Source organism: Corvus kubaryi, unplaced genomic scaffold (genome assembly GCF_017639235.1).
Source record: "Corvus kubaryi isolate FWS band 111438036 unplaced genomic scaffold, C.kubaryi_AGA036_p1.0 37249, whole genome shotgun sequence".
Taxonomy (NCBI): Eukaryota; Metazoa; Chordata; class Aves; order Passeriformes; family Corvidae; genus Corvus; species Corvus kubaryi.
Genome location: NW_024581072.1, coordinates 7,406,884 through 7,430,704, shown reverse-complemented (window position 1 = coordinate 7,430,704; position 23,821 = coordinate 7,406,884). Strand labels below are relative to the sequence as shown.

The window sequence follows — 23,821 nt, the reverse complement described above, 5'->3', positions numbered from 1 at the left end:
TAAGACAATAATGAAATAGTAGAGTAGCTAACACCAAAGTTTCCTTAACAATGTCTTCATGTTTATCCCACTCAATGAAATTTTTGATCAGACTTTTTAAGGAATTAATGCAGAACAGAATGGAGAACAAAATGCTTTTAGATCTTGTATCTTAATTTGCCTTGCTTTTTCACCCTATAGGTTTAATTGTTGTAAGTCAAACCCATATTTCTTGTCACATATATGCCTATACGAAATTCTTGACATTCTGAACTCATTTCAGGACTTATTATAATAGCTGAAATAATATACTCCACCCATAAATAGTAACATGTTCAGAGGCGTGAATTTAACAAAATAGAAAAATGAATGCTCTTTTTAAGATGTCCTTTATCTGCTGTCCCAGTTGTGTGTTTTCCCCATGTCATAAGCCATGTTTATCTGCAGAAACTTCAAGTACAGTAACGTATCTTCTGATGAAGAGGATCTGCACATTTACATATTGAGATTTATCCTTCAAAAACAGTCTGTGTGCAAAATTAGTCATGCAGCATATACAGTTTAGCAACTTTTAAGTGGCCTAGACCACCCCCATAAGATTCAGTGACCAAAGAACAGATATACCTGTAAGATGTTATGGTCATAACATGCAGCACTGATCTCATTGTCTCTCTTCAAACAGGTGAGCTACATAACTGTGCAAATTTTAAAGAATTCGAAGCAGCTGTTCTTAACTTTTAGAACCTGAAGCCCAAACCTGCTCACACAGACAACTGAAAACTAACTATAGAAAATGTTTCAAATTAGTAATTTAATTTTCTCTCTACCAAAGGAACACCATGTTACAGCAGTCTAAAAATCTTCAGCACAAAGACTGAATATCAGCATTCTTTAAGGAACAGCGTATAAGCAAAGATATTCCTTAACAAAAAAACCCGAAAGTCAACTAAAATAAATACTATATAGAGAAAAAGTGCTCACAAAGCAGACTTCCTGACTGGTATCATTACCATCATACCATACATACCATTGCTATGTACAGCAAAATCTCCAAGTGCAAAATAGAACACTGAACCTTTAGATTAACTGATCACTGAAATCTCATTGATGCAGTGGGCAGTAGATTTCTGTTGCATGTTGAATCTCAGGGAACTTTTTTCTTCATTTACAATTATATCATTTTTCCACATTCTCCCTCTACCACGCGCCCCCCCCCCGCCGGGGGCCCCCCCCTCGCATTCTCTTGTACTGCTCTTGTTTTCAAATGCTCTGGACATTTTTACACATCCCTGACATGAAACAGGACAGACTTGAAGCAGAAAATAAAGCAAACTAGAAAAAAAATACTGACCTACAACTATATTCCATCACAAGATACGTTTGTTAGAACCCAGTTTTCAGTTGGGAGGTTCACTTTGGAGATAAAAAGAAAATATGTACTGACAATGTCAAAATTATTCTGCTTCCAAAATCTGTTCTCCTTTCAAAATCTGTTTATATTAATACATATTTTAATGACACATGAAAACATGAAGATGAAATAGAAACAAAAGACAACACAAAACATTTCGGATCAACTGTTATTGATTCATTTTTAGTTGTTCTCTGGAAAATAACAAGTTGAGGAAAACCAGATTTATCTGGAATTAAAGCAGTTCTCTAAATTTAAAATCATGAAGCAGAAATGTAGTTTTGGAGCATTACTGGTTGGTGCAGCTGAATCCAAAAGGAAAGAGTGAGAATTACGTGTGCTAGAGCACACTCTTTCACTCAATACAAAGAAACTCATGTCTAGCAAGAGGCAGTTATGGATCTCACTTTCCAAATCTCTATGCAAACTAGGATTTACATCTTTGAGTTTGTTTTGATGTCCTTTTCTTAAGGAAAGAAACTATGAAACATTTTTTCTAGAAGTCTTAAAAACAATCCCCAATGCCTTCCTCTTCCCCTGCATGCACCTTACTGCAAATCATATTTCAGAATCTGGTCTTTAGCTTCATATTCCCAACATGAATTACAAAATAACCTAAGTGACTTTAATTGCAAAAATGAGTAACTGTCTATTTTCGATTATCAAAATACAAAAATGTGTCATTTTAGAAGCCAGCACAGTGTATCTCCTCTATCTATTATTTCCTTAGTCTGTACATATGGACAATAAAACATTGGTAAAGATGGCAATTTATTTTAACTCTCAAGTCAAAGTCACACACCTCTGTTTTTTAAACACTTAAAAACTATTTTCTAATTTCCTTATTTTCTTAGTCAGGTTCCCTCTGCTTTTTGGATTTTTTTTTTAAAAAGGTCATCTAGAGAAAACATTCATATTATGTTCATTCACAATGGATTTTGGGTTTCCACTTAAATAATGCAGTTGAAATCTTCAGAAGAAATTAATACTGAAACACTGAACACTTATATGCATAGTAATATGCAAAAGAAACAATTTCAGAATTAAGATACAAGCTTCAACACCTTTCAGAAATAAAAGATCACTTAATACCCGTGAAACTGTATGCTGTTCTTGGAAATAGTGTCTCTTGCAACCAATTACAAGTGTACTTACATTTCATTTGCCTTCAAGAATCTGAGATTGTCTCCTCTCTCAACAGATAATGTACACTCACCATTAACTCTCTGTCAATGACTCCCACGTTACATAGAGTGGAATAATAACACCATTCTCATTTGCTTCCCCTGTAAAAAAGCTTGAGGGCATAGTGTTATAATGATTTGTTCATCTTTAATTGTGCAAATAAATCTTGGTACTACCTTGGTAACATCCAGTTGTCTGATCTGCCACAAATCTAAGCAAAATCTATGGTCAGACCTTTCATCCTCGTCCCTCCAAAGGCCCTTCCTTCCCCCCTAATATGTCTTCTTTTCCACCTTTTCAACTTTGACATTTTTCACTAAATAGATACGGCTTTCCAAGGCTGACTGCTCCATCACAGATGAAAAAAAAAAAAGAATTAAAAATATTCTAAACTATAATTAATTATCTAAATTCAGAATTTTGCAGCTATTGAAATTCTAAGTGCTGACAAATACTTACAATATTTCAGGTCTACTGGGGTTTTGGTGCTTTGGTTTTGATGAGTTTTTGTGTGTTTATTTTCATATCTACCAGGTCCACTCAAGATTTGCTGTCTGTACGGGGTGATGCAGCACAGGAATATTGTCAATGTCTCTTACATGAATTATGGGAAGTAGAAACAGAAAATAGAAAAGAAAATAAAAAAACCTACCCAACACCCAACAACAAAACAAATATCACCAAAGCTTACAAAGAAAAAGCATATAGCTCTAGACACAGAGGACACCACTAGCAAATATCAGTTGTGAATGCTAAGTCCTTGCCCACAGCTTTCATAGCTCCAAGACCATCTGCCCCAGTTTGGTTTAAGTCAATCCAGCGTTGTAATGCTACATGAATGATACTGTGCCTCATTTGCACATACAACAATTCTCACACAGCTTCATAATAAAAAAGACCAAACACTTGGCCTACTTGCAAATGAAATCAATTTAAAAAAACCATTTATCTTTTTCATGCAGATCAATCCAGCTTGGGTTGATCAGAAAAGTATCCCCTGAGGACTATTTGCAAGAAAAGTGAATTAGAGTATTTGCTTTACTCTGTGTGAATTCACCCAAGGTGAATGTGACCAGAGTGCATTTATCTGTCAGTTTTAAACTTTCTCTTCTAATTTCTTGTGTTTTGAAAAAACAAAACTATTTAGTTGCTGGAAATAGCAAGGTAACTCTAAGGAAATGGATACTTACTACAAATCTGTGTATATTTGACAGCTAAGTCTTGAGATGTGAAACTAGTACTAAATCTCTCAGGAAAATCCTCTTACAAGAGGCAATGTGTAAAGATTTTAGTTTCCTTTCTGGTCTCTGGAATAAGGAATCTTATTTCTGCCAATACACATTACACAAATGAAGGAGCAAGGACAGTGAAGTAGGCACCATCCGGAGTGACAGGTCAGATATTTCAGCACTCAAAGTAAAACAAAGAACAACACTTTTAAAAATTCAACTTAAAAGAAGGAAAATATTTTTGTCCCCCTTTTTCAGTAAAATTATCAGTCAAATATCTCTCTTGGAGGAAATGGCCTCAAGATGCCCCAGGTGAGCTTTATATGGGATATTAGGAAAAATTTCTTCACTGAAAGGATTTTGTGGACCATGGAAGTGGTTGAGTCACTATCCCTGTAGGTATTTAAAAGCAGTGTAGATGTGGCACTTAGGGACATGGTTTAGTGGTGGACTTGGAAGTGCTCACTTAATGGTTGGACTTGATGACCTTAAGAGGTTTTTTCCCCAATAAAAGGTTCTATGTCTCTTCTACAGTGACATGTCAAAGGACCATGCTGTTCCTAGCTTAAACATCCAACACTGAAAAGTCCTGGTATCCATCTCAGATATGATGTTTCTTCTTAGGATAGTTTATCGGCAGTCTTCAGGATCCAAATACCTATAAACCAGGTATTTCTCTGCCTTCTATATACCTCAGACTCATGATTTGTGACTTAGGAACCTCTGCACTCCAATCCTAACAGTCTTTGTGACTGCTTCTTAACCTATCCATGCAAAAGCAGCAGGAAACAGGTTGAAACAGCAGATTATATTTAACCAGGAGGAAAGAAGGTAACTGTGAGAGAAAGATTGCTGGGAGTAAGCTCTTCTATTAAGAATACTGTCCAGGCTGTACTATATGAAAGAAACCCAGAGGAATTTACCTTTAATATCTGTCATTCTGATATGAGCCAGTTGGATCTGTCATGCAGAGTAAGAGCTTAAGAACAAAATGATCTACACAAAAGTGTCATTGATAATCTTTGATTGTCAACTTGAAGAGCCTGATCTGTCAAAATATGTCCATATTTACCAGCTTTTCATAAATTCGACTGCATCCATTATTGATTTCAACTGCACTTATCTGGCAGCCACACCTCTTCCTCAGTACCCAGAATCTAGCGATAACTCTATTATTCAGCATCCCTTAAGACATTTGAGTAATCCACCAGCATCACAGAGATGGTGCCTTAATGGAAAGGAGGAGATAAAAACTTATCCCTTCACCTCAATGTCATGTTGAAACTGCCTTTTGTATATTACTTCCTTCATTTCCAAGAGAAAATACTGATCATTTCTGGCACAGTCTTGAATGACTTTTGTGACTAATCCTAACAACTGATGACCTCCATTTGTAAAAAACTTTGAGCAAATTTATATTTGTTTCCTGATGGTCTTATTAAAATGTACTTTAAGTGAAACAAGTATAATTTCAAAGTCTCTTTTTGAAGACAAAAGACGGTGTCTTATTTGAATTGCAATATTTAGGCAAAATGCTGGGGATGTTTTGGACACAAATTCAAAACCATCAGCTGAACTCAGCACAATCTGTATTTGGGGAAAATAACCTTTTTTTTTGAGAAATTTTATTCACATAGAAGATAAAAGGCAGTGGCACATAATGTGTCGAAGAAACACATTTATATACAATTTTTACATAGGCTCCTTGGATGCAACACCAGAAAGTGATTTCAAATCTACTATTAGCTGTAAAATACAGATTTTGTATATCCTATTTGTTTTTTTCAGTTAGTTCTTACATCAGCCTGACAGAACAAATGAACATTGATCAAATGTTCACAATACCATATGAAGTTTTTCACTTTTAAGCCAATTTTTTTTTGTTGCCTCATAGAAATCACAATCATCACTTCCATCAAAGTTCTAAACAAAGATAAATTTTTTCCTACTAGGAATGTGTATGTTCCAGCCCTACACTTTTTTTTTTTTTTAATTTGTTTTAACCTGAAACACATTTTGGTCCCCTGGGCAGAAGTTTCAGTGACTCAGTCACTTTCACCAGATGGCGTGCTTCTTACTGAATTGAAAACTGCGCTGAAGAAAGAGTATAATCTTACTGGCATGACAGTTTTCAAACCAGTCCCACTTGCAGAGATCTAGAGAAAAGAAAGACGTCTTTCAAAATCAGCATTTTGTGGTAACAAAAAGTTGCACAGTCTCCTGCTCAGTAACTGTATTGAAAAAGAAAAATGTAAAGTATTTCAAGCAACATATTGGAAAAAAAATGCTGTGAAACAAGAGGCTGAGCAGACATACTTTCATTATGTTTACTAGTAATAAGAACCAATTTTTAAATTTTGTTTTGTATTAGCCTTGCTTCTTGTATGAATACCAACATTCCTCCTGAAAAATAGTAGCGCAGTTACATGAAAACAGACCCAAGAAAAACTTGTAACCATTACATAATTTGTGTAACATCAGGATAAAAAGGAGTACCTCGAAGCAAAAGTCTGGGGCTTAAATGGAAAAAAAAGACAAAACCAAAAGTTCATCAGTGACCTGAAGTTTGGAAAAGAGCTGAAAAGTATGTGTAATGCCTTTTGTTAATGATTGCACATTTTCTTAATTAAATGCTTCATGGCTTTTCCACCAATGATATGAACAAGCTCTCATGTTAAATCAAAGCAGAAATGCCATTAAACAATTGAGTAAATCTTTAACTGGTTTACGTAATCATTTTAATACAATAATTTGTACCACTTGAATGGCTGCAAAAGTCCAACTGAATTACAGTGGCATCTTAATACATAGCCCGTTTAACTGTAGTAAAATAAAAACATGGCTGCATTATTATGGAGTCCTTCTTAAAACTTTTTGAGGAGAGTGGAGGGGAGAAGAGGGGATGGGAGGGAAAGATAGGATAGGAGTGGGGTAGAGGAGAGGAGAATTAATTCAACCACTACTTGGAAACTTCAGTACTATTTATTTACTTCTATTTACATATTTTTTTACCAATCGAACATATTGGTCTACCTCCTTCTAAGGTCTTCCTTTAACAATCATTAGCCAGTATGTATCTTTCAGTGGTTTGTGGAATTCTTTTTATTGTGCCTATATATAGAAAACCTGCAAAAATGTTTTTCAGTCCAATATATCATTGTGACACTAGTTGCTAAAAGGCAAATAACTAAAAGATAACCACTGTTATAACTATTGCTCAATAAAACATTTTATTTCATGTAAGGAATATCCATTTTTCTTTCTTAGTGACAGAAGCTACAAAGAACTTGTTATGACAGCAGTAAAAAATTCTTCATGTTCCTAAAATAAAAATCAAACTTTTCCAAGACATCTTAAATTTCTTAAGAAAAATAAGAGAATGTTCTCTATGAATATGTATACATGTGCTTGTTAAAAACTCTAAAGTTCTGTTGTACTATATTCAAGTAGTCCTTAAAGAAGGGATAGATTACTCACTAGTAATTAAGATAATGTGGTCTTATTTTACTTTAAAATAGAAAGAAAATCCCATCATACTCAGAGCTGTCTTTTCTTGTTTCATTGTAATACAACCTGTAAGTGTTGAGTTTACATACCTACTATTCCACAGTTGTTTTATACATGTTAACTTAGAGAAGACCCACAGATAGATAATCTAGTCAAATCTGGCTGTTCCCTTGGAAGAATGTCCTTTTCCTAAAATATCTGTAGAGAGGCATCTTTGGTCTGATATTTATGTGGTTTCTGCAGTGTTTGAGACCATATGTTGGGCCCTGGGAAAGAACTGTACTGTTACCTCTTACTGTTTAAAAAATACTCAGAAAAAGCAACAAACCCAGACATGCACCCTGTAGCACAAGCCTTTTCATTAATGGGTACTGTAAATACTCCTCCTCTCAAATTTACTGTCAAGACTATTACTGATCCTACTGATTTTACTGTCAAAGATTCAGCATTGACAAAGCATCTGTAGAGATAAGTTCACTAAATTTTTACTACAACAAAAAAGCCACCATGTTGTACAACACAAAACCAATGTGCTTATTCAGCACAATTTAGACTACTCATTTGAGACAATTCAGTTAAGCCCCTGAGACTTATACAAAGCACTAGATCGAGTAACTTATGTAATATTGTAACCATGAATTAATCATGTTAGAAAGTCTAGGTTATTGTGAAATGTACTAGGTACAACTGACTGGAAAACTCATTAGATATCTCTTAAGACTTCTTCAAGTGTTCTTGTAGTGTACAAAGTGATATTCCATTTCATATAGTTCACCATTAGAAGCATTTATATTTAGCATTTTTAACAAAGCTGCAGTGTTTTCTATAGCTTCTTAATATGTTACATTCTATGAAGCAGTAACTGCCCATGGTAACTTAAAAGATTTGGTAAGTGCATTTGTAAAGTTATCTAGCTGTAATCACTGTACAAGAAAACCTGCAAAATATTTTTAGATTGACATCAGTCATGGGGTGCAGTGTAACAGAATGCTCTTCCTCAGCAGGGGTAAAACAGTTCACACTTTACCCTATTTTGAGAAAATTATCGGTGGTGGACAAAGGAGCGAGAGTCACACTGCTTTTGGTAATGAAGAATGCTGACATCTCTCTGACTCTTCAATCTCAAAGCCAAATATTACGAGGATGGGAAGAACAATATCTTTCCTGAAGGAAACTGGCACCAGTAAAGGTGTGGCAAAATTTCTAATAAGAGAACAAACTAGTGATAACAGTTGATAAGCAGATGACTTATGTAAAGCTGCTGAGCTGACACAGCTGGCCTGGAGATATGACTGACAGTCAACCACTTTATACTACAGAAGCCCCATCCAACTTTTTAATGGCAGAATCTTCTAATATACATCCCCCTTTGGAGTTTGTGTGGAGATTACTTCCTTGAGTTGGGACATTCCTGAAGGTTACTCCTCAAGGCTGAGAGAAAAAGATTTACCCATGTCATAGGTATGGTATTGGGGAGTAAAGTCAATCTGTACTTAATTATTTTGATAGCTGTAATAGAATTGCTTCAATATTGTTTCAAAGAAATCACACTATAATAGCAGTTATGACTACCTATATTCTGTAGTTAAAAATTCTGAATTCTTTTAGTCTCATCATTGACATGATTGTCATCTATTTAAATAAATTATTTATCTTATCCTTATATTTGTGTTGCCACCTTAATCCTACAAAGTCATATAAAGGCTCAGTTGCACTTATATAATCCTTTAGACCTAAACTATTGACCAAGTCTGTACTAGGATAGGACCCAGATGCACTTAGACGCCTCTCTGAGAAGGTGTTGAGAAAGGAAAGTGGTCCTTTCTGAACCTCATGACTCGACAGCAGGGTCTTGCTCATAAATCTTTTTGAAGCTCCCTTTCTGCTCACACCTATAAGGAGCTTTTATATATATAAAGAAAATCAGTATTTCATATATAAATGCATTCTACTCTCATAAATAGAATAGCCCCAAATTATTGTTTGCTACTTGCTCTTCAAAGTAAGGTTTCATAACTGGGTATATATTCAGAAGTGAAACAGGCCTTATTTTATTATTTTTCAATTCTAATACCAATAATGAAACAAAGTGGCCAATTTTCAGTAACTTTGAAATGAAAAGTGAGAAATATCTGAAACTTCCAAAATCTCCTAAGACATTGTAAATAAAACCCTATTGAATGTTTTCTAAGTACCTGGATAACTACTTCATCAAAGAAAAACCAAGAGGTCATTTTTTTAAAAAAAAAACCTTTCTGTGTTTTTATGGTTGAGTTTTGTTTCCCCCAATTTTTACTAAAAGAGGATCCTTTTCTACAAGGAAATGAAGACAGAAATGCGGCAGCCTCATTCTCCTGCCAAGCAGAGTATAAAATGTGTGTCTGGTCTTTTATAGCTATAACAGAAAGCAAGACAGTGAGGAGAGTAGGGGAAGAAGATTTTAGTTTGACTTGAGTCAAGTAAGACAGAACAGCCTTAGGTATAGCAGTGCTATCCTGTGTTACTAAAATCACTTTCCAAGCAGTATAAGAAAGTGACTCATTTTAAGACATTTCTGTTGTTAAAGTGCAGTCTATGTGACATTTCTTGTATAATTCAGTCACACTTCAGTTTCTCTTAAGATATTCACCAATTCAATGAACTGTTCTCAGAAATTAATATAGAATGAGGTTCAGATTCCAATCACTGGTGAGACATACTCGTAAACAGGACTGCTTACTCAGGTGCTGGGGAAGAAATGGTTTCCCACTACAACATTGGCAAAGTCCACAGATGTCATTCTTTAAAACAAAACTGCAAACTTGGAAATCAGACACAAGCATACTGATATAAAAACCAGCAGGAGATAGAAATCAGTAAGTGTTCCTGTAGTGATATGCCTATATCAAACACTTGGTTGCAGCATGGAGATGTCAACAACAGTTTCATTATCTAGGGCAAATAATTCTTCAGCCTAGATTCTTCCAGTTCAAACCTAGCATCACTACTGCTTCATCTTGCATTCTACTTTAATCCAAGAATGCTACTTAAAATCATATGTAATCTGACACCCTCTTGAACAGAGTATTACCATGCCAGCACTGAACTCAGGCCTCCAGAATCTTCACATCAAAAATGATGGTTTATGAAATAAACTAGATTTTATGGATTTCTTTGGCATCCCTTCTTGAGGTTCCAAAACTAGTAATGGATAATTTCTGCAAAATTTATTTTCATTTAGCTCTCTATAAGGGAAATGACCATCACCTGCACCTCAAATGTGCAGATTATTTAAAATTATAATTTCACAAGACAAACCAGATTAAGTAAATGCATAATGAAATTCATGTCTTCATTTATGGAAGTAATTTAAGAAAAATAATTTAATTTCATTTTTGTTATTAAAAAGAAGCCAATTGTTGAAAAGCAATTCATGTAATAACTTCAACATTTTCTGTCAAAGTATCTATAGTTTTGTCTTTGAAAAATATTTTCTGAAAGTATCAAGATAACTACTGTTGCCTTTTTGTAAATGCATTTTTGAAAGGATAGCCACTACATTTTAAGCCCTTAAAATTGCCGAGCTGAAAAAAGCCTTTCATTTAAAGCTTCACAATCATTATCCTACACAGTATGAACACATGGGAGTGTTAATTTAATTTTCATCAAAAGCTAGACTGGTAAATCCTGTCTCTAGAAATAGACCCCAAAATCACATGCACAGGTCCAACTACCATCATAATTCCAAAGGGTAGAATTCTTTGCAAGTGACAAGCTCAAAAATTAGTGTCTGATTCTTTAATCATTCAAAATTAGACAACAGAGAATGCCTACTGGCTGTCATTACTGACAGTATTGGCACCTACTCTTGAAAGAATCCCACAGTGAGTTTGATATTAAGAGAATCTCAGTCAACTTCTGGTTAAAAAATGCCTTGCAGTTCTTCCAGCCAGAACTGAAAACACTCCTGAGACAGCTTTACTGGAGATCAAAAGAAGTTCCATTTATATGCAGCCATTAGGCATGTGTACTCTTTTATACTGTTCTTCAAATAATTAAGGAACCACACAGGCCTGGAGCCCCAGTGTGCCAGAGTGCCATAATAACAAAACAACAAATTCCAGGAGTAAAACAGACCAAGGCATAAAGACTTTCAAAGCACTACCCTCTACAGAAGTCCTACAAAACTTGTTACCACATCATATTTAACTTTAGTAACAGATTCAGTGATGGCGTCCTAAACTTTGAAAAGATGCCGAACACAAACAACAGCTCCTGCTTCCTTTTTTCTGACAAGGTGCTGCTGATGATGGTTTTAGGTCTGCGAGGACCTTTAATTTTGTAGTTGCTATCTAGTAACAGTGTTGTTGCAGCGATGATGTCCTAAGTACATTTTTGACCTGGGGGTAGAGTTGTTAGAGCAGTCTATTCACAGAAGTGTGTTGAATTAATAGCATTCAGCCATACACTGTGCTAGCACTCCAGTGACAGAAAGGATTAAATTGTCTCCCACCTTCTTGCTCCTTATGCACTTGGCTAAAGACTGCATTGACTGCATTGACAGCTGAGCAATAGAAGATTAGAAAAGCTAGAATTGCCAGCTAGCAAGTTCAGGATTATGCAATCACTTTCCTGCCAAGAAGTAAAAGATACACTTAACATGCTGATTTACAACTGAAGAAGATACCACCAACACAGAAATTTAAGATTGTTCTCACTGTGGCTTTTCCCTCACATTTGCTATTTTTACTAGTCCTGGAACAGAGATTATCAAACATGTTTCTCTTCATGCCAAACACTTAACCAAAACATCATGTTCAGGGATTTAACCTTCCTGAAAAATTATTCAATTTTTTTTTCCATTTGCCACAAATCCCAGATAAATAATACCGCAAAAACAGTAACAATTCATTATTCCATATAAAAAAGAACAGAATTATTATTTTAAGAAAAGGAAAATGAAACTTCTTAAAAAAACCATAGAGCAGTGCCATCTAGTGATAGCCACCATATATAAAAAAAGTTTGCATTAATATGTGATGCAAATAGAGTATTATCAATCACTGAGCTTGATTCTTTTCTCAGGCAAAACATTTGTGGAACAAGCTGCAAGGGTAATAACGAGTTATATCAGAGGTCATGCACTTACCACTTCAAGAGAGCTCAGCATTTGCATTTCAAATTAAAAATGCTACTAGCAGCATATTCACAGGAAGAATCTATCACCCCTCACTACACAGTGTTAGGAAAGGAGTTAATATTTTCAGTGCTCTACAAATAAAACAGAATAAGTATTAGTGAGCAGTATCTCTGTTGGTACCTTTGAAGGATGTACTGATAATTATTAACTGGAATAAAACTACATGAGAAACAGAAAACTACATTGTTCATACGCAGATCTAAATTATTTTCCTGACAGCTGCAGAAAATTGTTCACTTATTGTATTCTAAGTGAACCCTGACCATAAATATTCTTAAATATTGGATAGCTTGTATAAAAATGTAAGAATGCAAGCACAGGAGATAATGCAAAGAAGCAGAAATATTGATTATTTTCCAGTGTGTGGAATATTTCATTATTAGCACCTGCTCCTAAAATCTTGGTGTGCTTTCTCGTAACAACAATAAATCACTGAAATATTATTTTGGAACTCAGACTTAAAATTTGCATTAAAATGTATGCAAAAATATGCACTAAACTTCTTTTAAAAGGACATCAGTTTGTATTATAAGAGTAACAGATCATTTCTGCCTGTGTGAACATAGAATGGTAGAGCAGAAGTTTCAAAAGTACTTGAAGCTATGCTCTATCTGCTTACCATAAATTTCAGAGAGCCTTACTAGTCTAAATCCTTCCGGTGAGTTTAAAATGTAATTGCTTTAATTCAGATCAACAGAAAGGACCACACTATTATGTATATATTATGGCATTGCTTTCTGCAGTTTTCTGCTTGCTTCAGAAAGACTGAACAAACAGTAAATTATAAAGTTTTGTTAGATGTGTAGCCTATATGAAACAGAATGTACTGGTAACTTGTCATGGGCCCAAAGCCATTACCTAATTGTCAGAGTTATTCACAATTTCAAACCAGAGATATGATCATACTGCCTTCAAATAAAATGTTACAGCAGAACATGTTCTATTTTGACAGCTGCTGAAGAAAGCATACCCATGTTACACTCCAAATTGACTTTGCATGTCTGACACCACATTTGAAGCAGTTTAAGAATTTCTAGCTGTGTCGGCTTTCTGTATCTGTTTGTTCTCTTTTCTACCTCTGTGCTGTTTCAAGGACATGTCCAGAGTGAAAGTACTTGAAGACAACAATAATGATATCTCTTTCAATCAAAAGCAAAAAATTTTAAAAATACACCAGTTATCTGCATTTCCTCCTCTCTACCATTCTGGCACAGTGTTTTTTCATGTGTCCAGAAGTCATACAAAATATTACTAGTACCAAGAGAAACACCATACAGTTAGGATGGATATAATTAAAGCAGAAATATAAGTTCTTGATATATTACAGGCACTCATTTAGTGTCCTTACATATATCAATAATACTGTGCTGATGCCTTTTCCTGGTCTTAAAATCAAGACTGAGGCACGGTTAGATGGGGAAAGGGACTTTACCTTGGTATTTATTTTAAGGATCCTTAGGTGCACACATCCAGGTCATATGCATCAAGATGCACCTCGCCGAACCTGCCCCCAAAGCTCGGGTATAACATTATAGGTTTTACTAATTAGCATATCTATCAAAGATTCCCTAATGAGAGACTCAAGTGAGCCCCCCTCCCCACGGAACCTTCCCCTGGATGGTTCTATCTTGGTTTACAGAATGTGCTCTGGAGAGGACCTTGGGGTTTGGGGCACACTGATCCCTAGCTATGAAGCTTCTAAAATGTTTAGTCTCTTAGCTTGACAAAGAAGTCTAAGAATGTAGGCAAAAAGCACTAAGAATACAGAAGTTGTAAAAAGGTATAACAGGGGTATAAAAGAAAAGGCAAAAAATCTTCATGGCATCAGTTCTACTGTGTGAATAAAATAAAACTGTGACCTTGATTACATATTTAAGTGTAAATTCTAGCAGCCATGGACATGATACAGATTCCTCATACAGAACTAAAATTATGAAGATTGATTCTTCTATATGAAATATCTCCTTACTTCCACTAAAACTCCATTTTCTAGCTAAACGGTGTCTCTGAACTGCAAACTAAGCAATAGCTTCATAGCTTTATAAAAGGATTCAGTGAAAAAAATTATCTTTAGATGCATCTTTAGATGCACCAAATATTCAGTACTGTTACCCTAACTGAATGAGCAATGAACTGTTTGAGCCTGCTAGCTCCTAAATCTCACCATAATCTCTTTTCTGCAATTCTCACCTGACATCTATTCAAACGAAACAGAAAACCCTAAATACTTATAACAAGCTGATTTAAAGTAAGACCAAGCAATATTAAGCAGAAGTAAAAACTCAAATTTGGTTGTTGTACAATTTAATATCAAGATGGTGTATTGCTATAACACACTACATGATTATAACCAGATGATGTAAGTATTTGAAGGCTACTGTCTACCCACATTTCAAAGCAACATGTGAACTGTTTTAAAGCACGACTATGAAGAATAGAATGTACTGGTCAAACAGCCATGTAAATCAGGTTGGGTAGTGATGCAGTAACCAATGGAGCAACAGTTAAATTGATGGTTCCTACTGTCTGGTACTCTTCCTTTTGAGCAATGTAAATTGCTTCAGCTGAACAGTTAAAGCCTCAGAGGAAAAGACAAACCTCCTGAACACAGGGAAGCAATTGCATAACATGATGTAATGCAAAATATTTTTTATGATATTCAGAGCATGCACTCTTTTTTTATTTTTTTAAATCTTGTTTTGTTCATCTATTGCTGTTAAAAAAACTTTGCCTGGATAAAATATCTCTCTAGTTTTGGGGAAAAAAATCCTGAAATTCCTATTTCAATACTGTTTGGTTAATGGATTATTAATTTTAAAATAGTTAGTAATTCAAATTTCTTTACCCATAACATGGCTTTTTTTTTCTAATGGGAAAAAAAACCAGAAACTAGAATATTTGTTATTAAATACCCTCATCACATCTCTACCTTTTCCATTTCAAAGCTTTACCATGTTAATCTTAATGTACGTGTAGGATTTTAATTATTTACACGACACGGATTTTTTTCTTTTTTACCTTTGTGTGTTCTCAAAACTACAAAAACTATTGACAAGGGGAAAGTCCAAAATAATTACTGAATAGATATAAGCAAGATTTTTGTATCCTTCTTAATAATTTCTTATTTTAATGTACAAAACTTTTTAACTTGTCTTTCCACAGTAATTGTTTGACAGGAGGAATTTGATGACTTATTTTGCAGTCCCCAATGCATAACACTGCCCATTACTTAATTACTTGTATGTCAAAGTAGAAATTATATCTATTTCTTAACAGAACTGGTTTTTTCAAAGTCCCAAATGACTCCTGTGCTGAAAACTCTCTCCCTAAAAGAATAGAAAAGACCTAATGGCGCAACACAACTTCCATTTTCAGAATATGGTCTGAGAAAAACAGAGAAGTCTTGTTGTAAGGAATAAAAAAGCCAAATTATTTACAATCTTTTTCCTTTCTTAAGAATACGTGTGCAATTTTGTTCCTTTAATCAAGCATTTTATAAAAATATATGAAGAGCTTGATAAAATATGTTATCAGTAAGAAAAGTGTTTGATAGTAAGAATGCAACTGTACATTCACTTTAAGCCATGCTGGCAGCAAGAATGAAGCTGGGCAGGACTGTTTTCACAGCAGATTTGTATGCTTGTCTCCTTAAAACGGGCAGCAGTCATATCCTCCTGATATGTTCATCTAGATGTTTTGGGATGTTGACTTCATTTCTTTTTTTCAATTACTTCCTTGGGGTTTGACTAGTACTTAGTAATTTCTGACATAATTTTTCTTCCTAATAGTTGGCTATCCTCCAGGTCAGACATAGCATTTAAAAATAAATTATAGATTCAGAAGTCACTCAGATGCTCAGCTATGCATTTCCTTCAGAAATCTAGGAAGCAAGCTATTGCAAGCTTATTATTTACTGCAGTTTAATTTCTACAATTGTTCCACTGCCTTTGATACGTCTTTTCACTACCTTTGTAATAACTCTAAGATAATTACTTCCTCCTCATTGTCTATGGAGACAACAGAAACAAGAATTTCTTGGGGTTTAAGCTTATGTGAATCTACTTATCTACTTTATAACCTATTCTAGCAAACTCAATCCATTCCCAATTGGAATGAATTCTTGTTTGCACTAGGGTCTGTTTATGTTGTGAGCAAAGAGAAATTTTATCTCAAATTAAACCGATCCTCTCACTCTTTGAAGGCTTTCACTATCCAGACTGCAAGAAATGAATATATTCTGTTTTCACATGTTACCTATACCCAAAGTGCTTCTTTTCCATTTCAAAGTGTGCCAGTTTACACTGGGAAAGAGAGAGTCAAAAGCTGGCATGAGACAGGTATTTTCTCAATAGATTTGGTTGGTCCCACTCAGTAGTCCAAAAAAAAAAAAAAGAAAGACAATCGAAAGGAGTATAAAGATATATGCTAATATAGAATTCTGCATATTCTTCCAGACTACATCATGTACCGGCATAAACGCAACCTATTTTACCACGGTTCCTCCCCACATACATTATAACATTAAATTTTTCCTGGCTTTTAAACCAAAAATCTATTCCTTCTACTAATGGTCAAAGTAATACTTTCTATTTAATAGAATGGTAAGCCTCATCTTTTCTTCTGTATAATTGTCCTGGTTTTGATAGTTGCATACAGCATGGGAGGCATTCAGAGGAACATCTAAAGCAAGTCTTGTACTCAAATGTGACCATTGAAGATGAGTGGTTTTCTGAATCTTAACACTTTCTAACACCCATGACAGGAACAGCAACACAGTCTCATTTTCTAGGACAATTATTGCTATGCCTGGAAAATTGAATCACAGTGTTTAAGCATATGTGTAGTTGGTTACTTTTGAGAACAGCCAGGAACATTAATGCTGAAAAGGCCACAGGTTTGTCTGGCTCTCTCATTCTCAGTCACACACCACCCTTCCAGCTTCAGTCTTCCCTATTTCTTTCCACTTCAGAAACATGAGACTTTGTCACAAGCAATCACAAATTCTACCTCCTCTTTAGTGGGGCTGGCATCTGCTATCTATCCCAACTAAGGATCTGCAGAGTTGTAAAATCTCACAATCTTGAAATCTCTCCCTCCTTTTTTTCCTCCAGGGCCTACAGGGAAGCAGAATTTCTTCTTCCCAAGGAGCTTGTTTCTCTTCTTGTGTCTCTTCTGAGGTTATCTTCAGTCTCTATAACCATGATAAAACATAGTTTGGTCTTTGTATGTGTCCTTCCCACACACGTTACCTGCCTGCATGACTGGTGCCTTCCAGAGATGGTGGAGTTGTGACGATTTCAATAGATTTTAGTACATGTTGACCTAAAAAGGTGTAGGTCAGCCATGGGAAAATATCAGTGCTGAGGCTCATGTGTGCTGTGAATGGGAATCTACTTGATGACTTGCAACAGAAGAATATAAATCTTTCTGCTTTAAAGGAAAAAAAATCCTGAAAATGCCAAACTGAGCTTTTCCTCAAAAAATCCTCTCTTATGAAATTCTTAACAGCTACTGCTATTCCACAAATACTTCACCAAAACACAAGTTGAAATGCAGTTCATGAATTGCAGCAATCAAGAGATAAATACCATTTGAAGAAAACTTTGTGTTTTCTCAGAAACAAGATAACCTGAAGGAAATAATAGGAGGAAAGTTGCAAGTTGGAAAGTGAACAGAGGATGACAGTCTAAGCAGCAGTCCTGTTCTAAGGCCAGACAATTTGGTCTCTCTAGTGATGTGGTTCCCCATATTACTCTCCTAGTTACACAAAAAACTCTAGGGAGGGGAGTCCAGGAAATCCCACTCTTCCCTTAGAGATGGAGCTCTGCATTTGTACAGCTCAAAGATAGCCTTTGGCCTGCCTCAGTAAATGCCACCCCATGGCTCTTATAAGTATTCAACACTGAAGATAAGTCTACTTAAAATTATTGGGGCTGGGGAATGGGAAGAAGTGAGGGCTGCAGAGCACTATTAAGTTCCTATAATCTTAACAAATGACCACTGGTTGTTCCTAGGCGTTAAACATGAGTATCAGAACAAATGCAATTTTCTAAAGTATAACTTCAAATATAAAAAGGTAAGACTTAAGACATCTTACCTATAGTTTTACAGGATAGATCTGATTTTTTTTTTACCTTTTAAAAGAATCTCTCTTCACCTGAAGAGAAATGGCTTAAAGAAGCCATGCAAATTTTATTTAAAAAAAAAAAGTAAAAATAGAATATGTGTTTATTAAAAGTTATAAAACATTAATCATAGTTACTGTTGTATGAATACTAGCTAAACAAAAAGAAATAGGACTGTAGGATAATTATTCTTCTTTATTCTGTCCAAAGGACAGACATTTTGCAGTTAATCCAAAAAACTCCACAATGATGAGATATTTTTATATAGACAAATATTTCTGTTGAAGATGATTCTGTTTACTCCATTGAAATACATTATAGTTTATTTCCAATGATGACAAAAGTTTGCAAATACTCTACTTTTTTTTTTCTTTCGTTGCAACTTTAATTTTGAGATTGACAGCTAATAAATTTTGTCACTTTTTTTGTCCGACTAAAACCCAATTTTCTCCATTTTCTTTCTTTTTAGGAAATGTAATAGGATCATTAGACAGAAATCCAGATATCCATTTCCTTCAGACACATTTAGTCTTCTGATTTCTTTTTTTTTTTAATCACCTACTTTGGCTACGCCATTTAAAAAACACCAGCTCAGGCATAATTTTGGTGTTTCCTTACAACCCTTGCCTACTACAAAAGGAATAAGAGAAATGTTAGCAGAAGTGCTAACCAATAGTAAGAAGCAGTTTAAAATATGTTCACCTTCAATAAAATATTAATTTCAATGCACCCTTACTTCTATTTTCATGTAATTAGGAGTATTTCCGGAAGATGGGTTAAATGGTCCACTAACTCCACCTCACAGACAAGATATTCACTAAATATCCACACTGACCTAATAGGACTTTTATAATAGTAATCAAGCTGAAAACACTAACAATATATTGATAAATAACAAGACTCACCTATAATCTGCTGATAGAAATATCTACTTCCAGTTTCAAAGTGAATGAGAAATTAGACTTTAATCAAATAACAGCTCTGATTGGTATGTTTATAAATAATCTTGTGAACTACTGCTTCATAGTATAGTCACTGAGAGAAAAAAAAGTCACAAGATTTGCATTTTATCAACAGAAAATGGGCCAGCAAAATGTCATTATACAACACTGATGACAGTTTATCTTCTGTGTTTCCTCTCTCCACAGATTTTCATCATTAAGAAATGAAACTGTAGCCAGGTATCTAAAGGCTTATGAGATGGCAAGCAGATCAAATATGAATTCTACTCAACATATCTCAGGGGAATAATATTGATATCTCAGCACAGAAAACATTGATTGGTATATTGCATATCTTGAGGACCAATGTCTATAAATTTCAAATATTTCAGTTCCATTCTTTACAGAGTTATCTCATTTATTTGAATGTTTCTCTGAGGTAACAGAGAGGCCACACTCTCCAGGAAAGAAGAAAAATCTTGATTTTATGCTTTCAAATTAAGTGAAAAAAAAGTGTCTGGCTGAAAATTCTTGAGCTGAATACATTTTGGAAACTAAACAGTTAAACTAGTCACTGTACTAATTAGAAATGAGCAATAATTTATAAAGATTCATAATTAGACAGAGCTTAGCCAAATCAGCCTTATGACAGAGGCATGTCAATCAGTGACTAATTAGAAATAGAATTTTCTTAAATTTCCTGAATATCTGTACAAAAAAATGAAGAGAAAGCACGAGAATTAGAATGTACTCAGCATACTGTATCATAGTACTAGTAGCCAAATAAGCTAATTTGCAATAGGAGAATGCAGCAATACACATCCCTAGTATCATACAAATTTACTGAAATTGATCCATTTATCCCTCCACTTGTTCATCATCTGGATTTTTAACCACCAGCAACAGCTATAAGGAAATCCACCTTCTCACAAAGGACAAGCCAAAGAACCAACAGACAGCTACATACAGACCCTTCAGAACTCCTTAACCTTTGTTTCCCCACTTTATTCACTAGGGTTTACACAGTTAAAAGGTACACAAACAAAAAGCCAAAACCTTTAAAAACAGGCAGCAATCATATCACCATGACTTAGAAAAATCACCACAGGAATCCTCCTAGGATCCTTATCAATACCCTCTCCAATAACCACACCCACCCGGTGTTTATGTTATTTGAAGGGACAAGATATGAAAAGGCACTAACAGAGACTTACATTGCTAAACTCGGCACAGAGGCACTAATATCCCAATCTTCAGACCTCCTTAACTGTCTGTATTGGAGAAAAATGATATAGCTTCAGAACTACAAAGGGCAAGTTACTTTGGTCTTTTTTCTTAACTGCAGGATACCCAAATCCTGGTATTAGTTCACAGTGGCGTGCCAGCGTAGTATTAATCACAGTACTTGTGGATAGCTGTTTAACCTAACAAGCTTCTCTAATACTTTGTATTTTTTCACCTCTTGCTGCTACTACGCAAGATAACATTTCCTCCTAGAGCCCTTTCGCAGAATGTCTGGATTCTAGAACAGTAACAAAAGATCTGATACCTGTTATACTACCAAACCACACTGTTTCTATGTAGCCGATCGCACCTTGCGCTGTTCAGTCTATGTAGGTGTTATTCCTACTCTCTGAAGAGGGAATTCAGAGCAGTAAACAGTTTTCAAGGATATTCTGTTTACCTAAAAAGAATAGTATCGCTGTTCTGATGCACATATATTAGCTACTGTCAAAATCACTACTTTCAAGAAAAATAAGGAGGTGGCACAGTAGCTGAGGAGTCAATCATTTAAAGTGATGATCTGAAGAAAAAACGCCAAATCCCATTTTGACTGGAATATTTACACATATATATACATAGTAGGAGTAGGAACATACTGACATTAGTGCACTCTTCTGTGTGGCCCATTATGTAGCAAAGTAGACCACACAGCTGCTCCAACTCTGCCATGAAACACTTCCTGGAAAGGGTGTAGCCTCTAATGGAAGTGCTAGTGCCTTGATTGCATACAGAAGGAACAGAGACCATCTCTTTTAATTTTGAGCTTTTCACTGGAAGGTAGAAGCTCAGGAAAGCATATCCTTTCATTCTACCTCCTAGCAAATTTTTTTTTTTTCCATGTGGAGGCAGCTGTTGTAGGTCTGAATGATAAGTTAAATGTTATATAATTATTTTAGGGCATATGCATTGGTGTGAGGTAAAATCTTACACATACTGTACATTGTGGATCTGTCAATTCCAGATGTGTCACTGTAAAAAGTGGGGTAAGGCTTCAGAACTATTGTGTTCATGCTTTACAGGTTATGGCTTACCTCCATGAATGCTACGCAAACTAATTTTCACTTCCATTCCCTTAGTGCTATAGTTTTGACTCAAATAAAGACTGCATGGCTCATTTTCATGACAAAGGCACAGAAAAGCTGTGTGCTTCTTTCTGCCCCCACCACCACCACCCAGCACTTGGCAAGCAATGCAAGTTCACATATAATTTATTTCTGAAGCATTCAGACTTCAGACGTTTTCCTTTATATATGAGAGGTTTTTCTTTTTAAATGAGAAAGTTTTTTGAAAGAACAGTATTTTAACATAGCAGCATGTAATAAAAACACACTGTAGTTCTTTGCTGGGCAAGGAAAGCTAGAGGGGAAAATGCTTAAGAACATTCGATGCTTACTCCAGCATCTATAGAACAGGACTTGCAAAACCTTATATTTTAGACTCAAGACTGGACAAATGATGAAATGGTAGATGATTTTCTTGCCGTTATTTTTCTTCCAGGTATGTTCAGAAGCACCTGCATGTACTTCGAGCTGCTCCCTTAAAGGGGGGGCTATTGTGGATTTGCTGTGCAGAAGGTAAAACAGTGCCTTCACCGTACACCACCACCATCACCCCCCAAGACCCACTTTACTGATGCACGTACTCCAGCGACCACATCCACCACGGCAGCGGACACAGGTGTGGAAGCCTCTTCGCTGGCGACAAAGGACTATTGTGTTTGTGTCACGTCTCTCGGAGACCCCGCAGGACTCCTGCTCCCATCGCACGGTTCCCCGCCCGGCGGGGAAAGCTCTTCCCCAGGGAAGGTGTGATGCTGGGCACGGCGTCCCGTGCCCCCAACCCCCGACTGGGGCAGCCCGACACACACCCCTCCACCACCCCCCGCTGCCAGGTGGGCAGCGCCGTCCGCCGTTCATCCAAGAGCCCTCGGGGGGCCGGCGACGAGGCCGGCCCGGGCGGGCGGCAGTGGAGGGCTCTGCTGCGCCGCGTCCCGCCGGCTATCGCCCACCGCAGCCCTCACAACGGGAGGCGCAGACCCCACGCCGCGATCTCCTCTTCCCCTCCAGAGGGCCTCCCCCCCCCCGCCCCGAAACTTATTCTGCCCTCACGGGCGGGCTCCCCTCGGCCTCCACCCCGACGGCACCGGGAGGGTGCCCGTCGCTTACCTGGCGGCTGCCGGGGCTCTCCCTCACGGCGAGCGGCGGCGGGGCGCGCCGCAGCCGGGGCTGCCTCTGCCGCCACCTTCACAGCCCCCTCCCGAGGTGAGCGATGCGCGGGGTGGCGGCGGGGAGCGGACGGGGAGCCGTGACATTTAACCGGGGTCCCTCTCCTCCCTGGCGGGCTAGGCGGACGATCACCGCCCTCCTCTCCGCGGGCAGCCTGAGGCGCAGGACGAAGCCCAGTCCATCCCCGGAGACCCAGACGCAGCGCGCTGCCCGAGCCGCCGGCGGCTCCACTCCTCTCCTGTCCTCTCCTCCCGCTCGGTAATCGCCGCTGCGACTTCCCTGCGGCGGGGGACGAGAGATGCAGCAGCCGCAGCCGGGCAGCGGGGGCGAGGCTGGCCACCTGCCCCTCGGCGGGGCCAGGCGCCAAGGGGACAGCAGCGGAGCGCAGTGGCGAACGGGCGAGGCGGCGGCGGCAGTGCGGGGAGGCAGCGCCAGCTCGAGGTGAGGGCGGGCGGGCGGTGGGGAGGGGAGGAGGGGGCGCGTCTCTGTCAGAGGCGGAGCGGCTCCTTCCGCGCGGCGGCTCACTCGCCGGCGAGTCCCGCCGAAGCAGCGGCGGCACCTCGGGGAGGCAGAGCGGTTCGCGGAGTGGCGGGCGAGCCTCCCCTACCCCGGTCGCCGCTCGGCCGCGGAGAGGCACCCCCGGCCGTGGGCAGGCGGCCGCCGGCCTTTATTAACCCTCCCCGCCGTGAGGAGGGAGCGCGTGCGGCGCCCCCGCAACCCCGCAAGACGCGGTGCCCCCGCCTCCCCGGCGCGGGT

At 37.5% G+C, this 23,821-nt stretch overlaps 1 protein-coding gene across 7 annotated transcripts in view; it reads right to left on the bottom strand.

Annotated features, from left to right (window-relative positions):
* LINGO2 (leucine rich repeat and Ig domain containing 2) overlaps window positions 1–23,508 on the bottom strand; it is a 506,482-nt gene extending 482,974 nt beyond the window's left edge. For 3 of the 7 annotated variants that reach the window (XR_006015299.1, XR_006015298.1, XR_006015297.1), the window contains exon 1: window positions 23,006–23,124. The gene's annotated coding sequence lies outside the window, so the exon portion shown is untranslated. Of the gene's footprint in view, window positions 1–23,005 lie in introns of all 7 variants that reach the window. The other 4 variants (XR_006015296.1, XR_006015295.1, XM_042023605.1 and 1 more) reach the window with 2 other exon arrangements.
* Window positions 23,509–23,821: the final 313 nt, after the last annotated feature.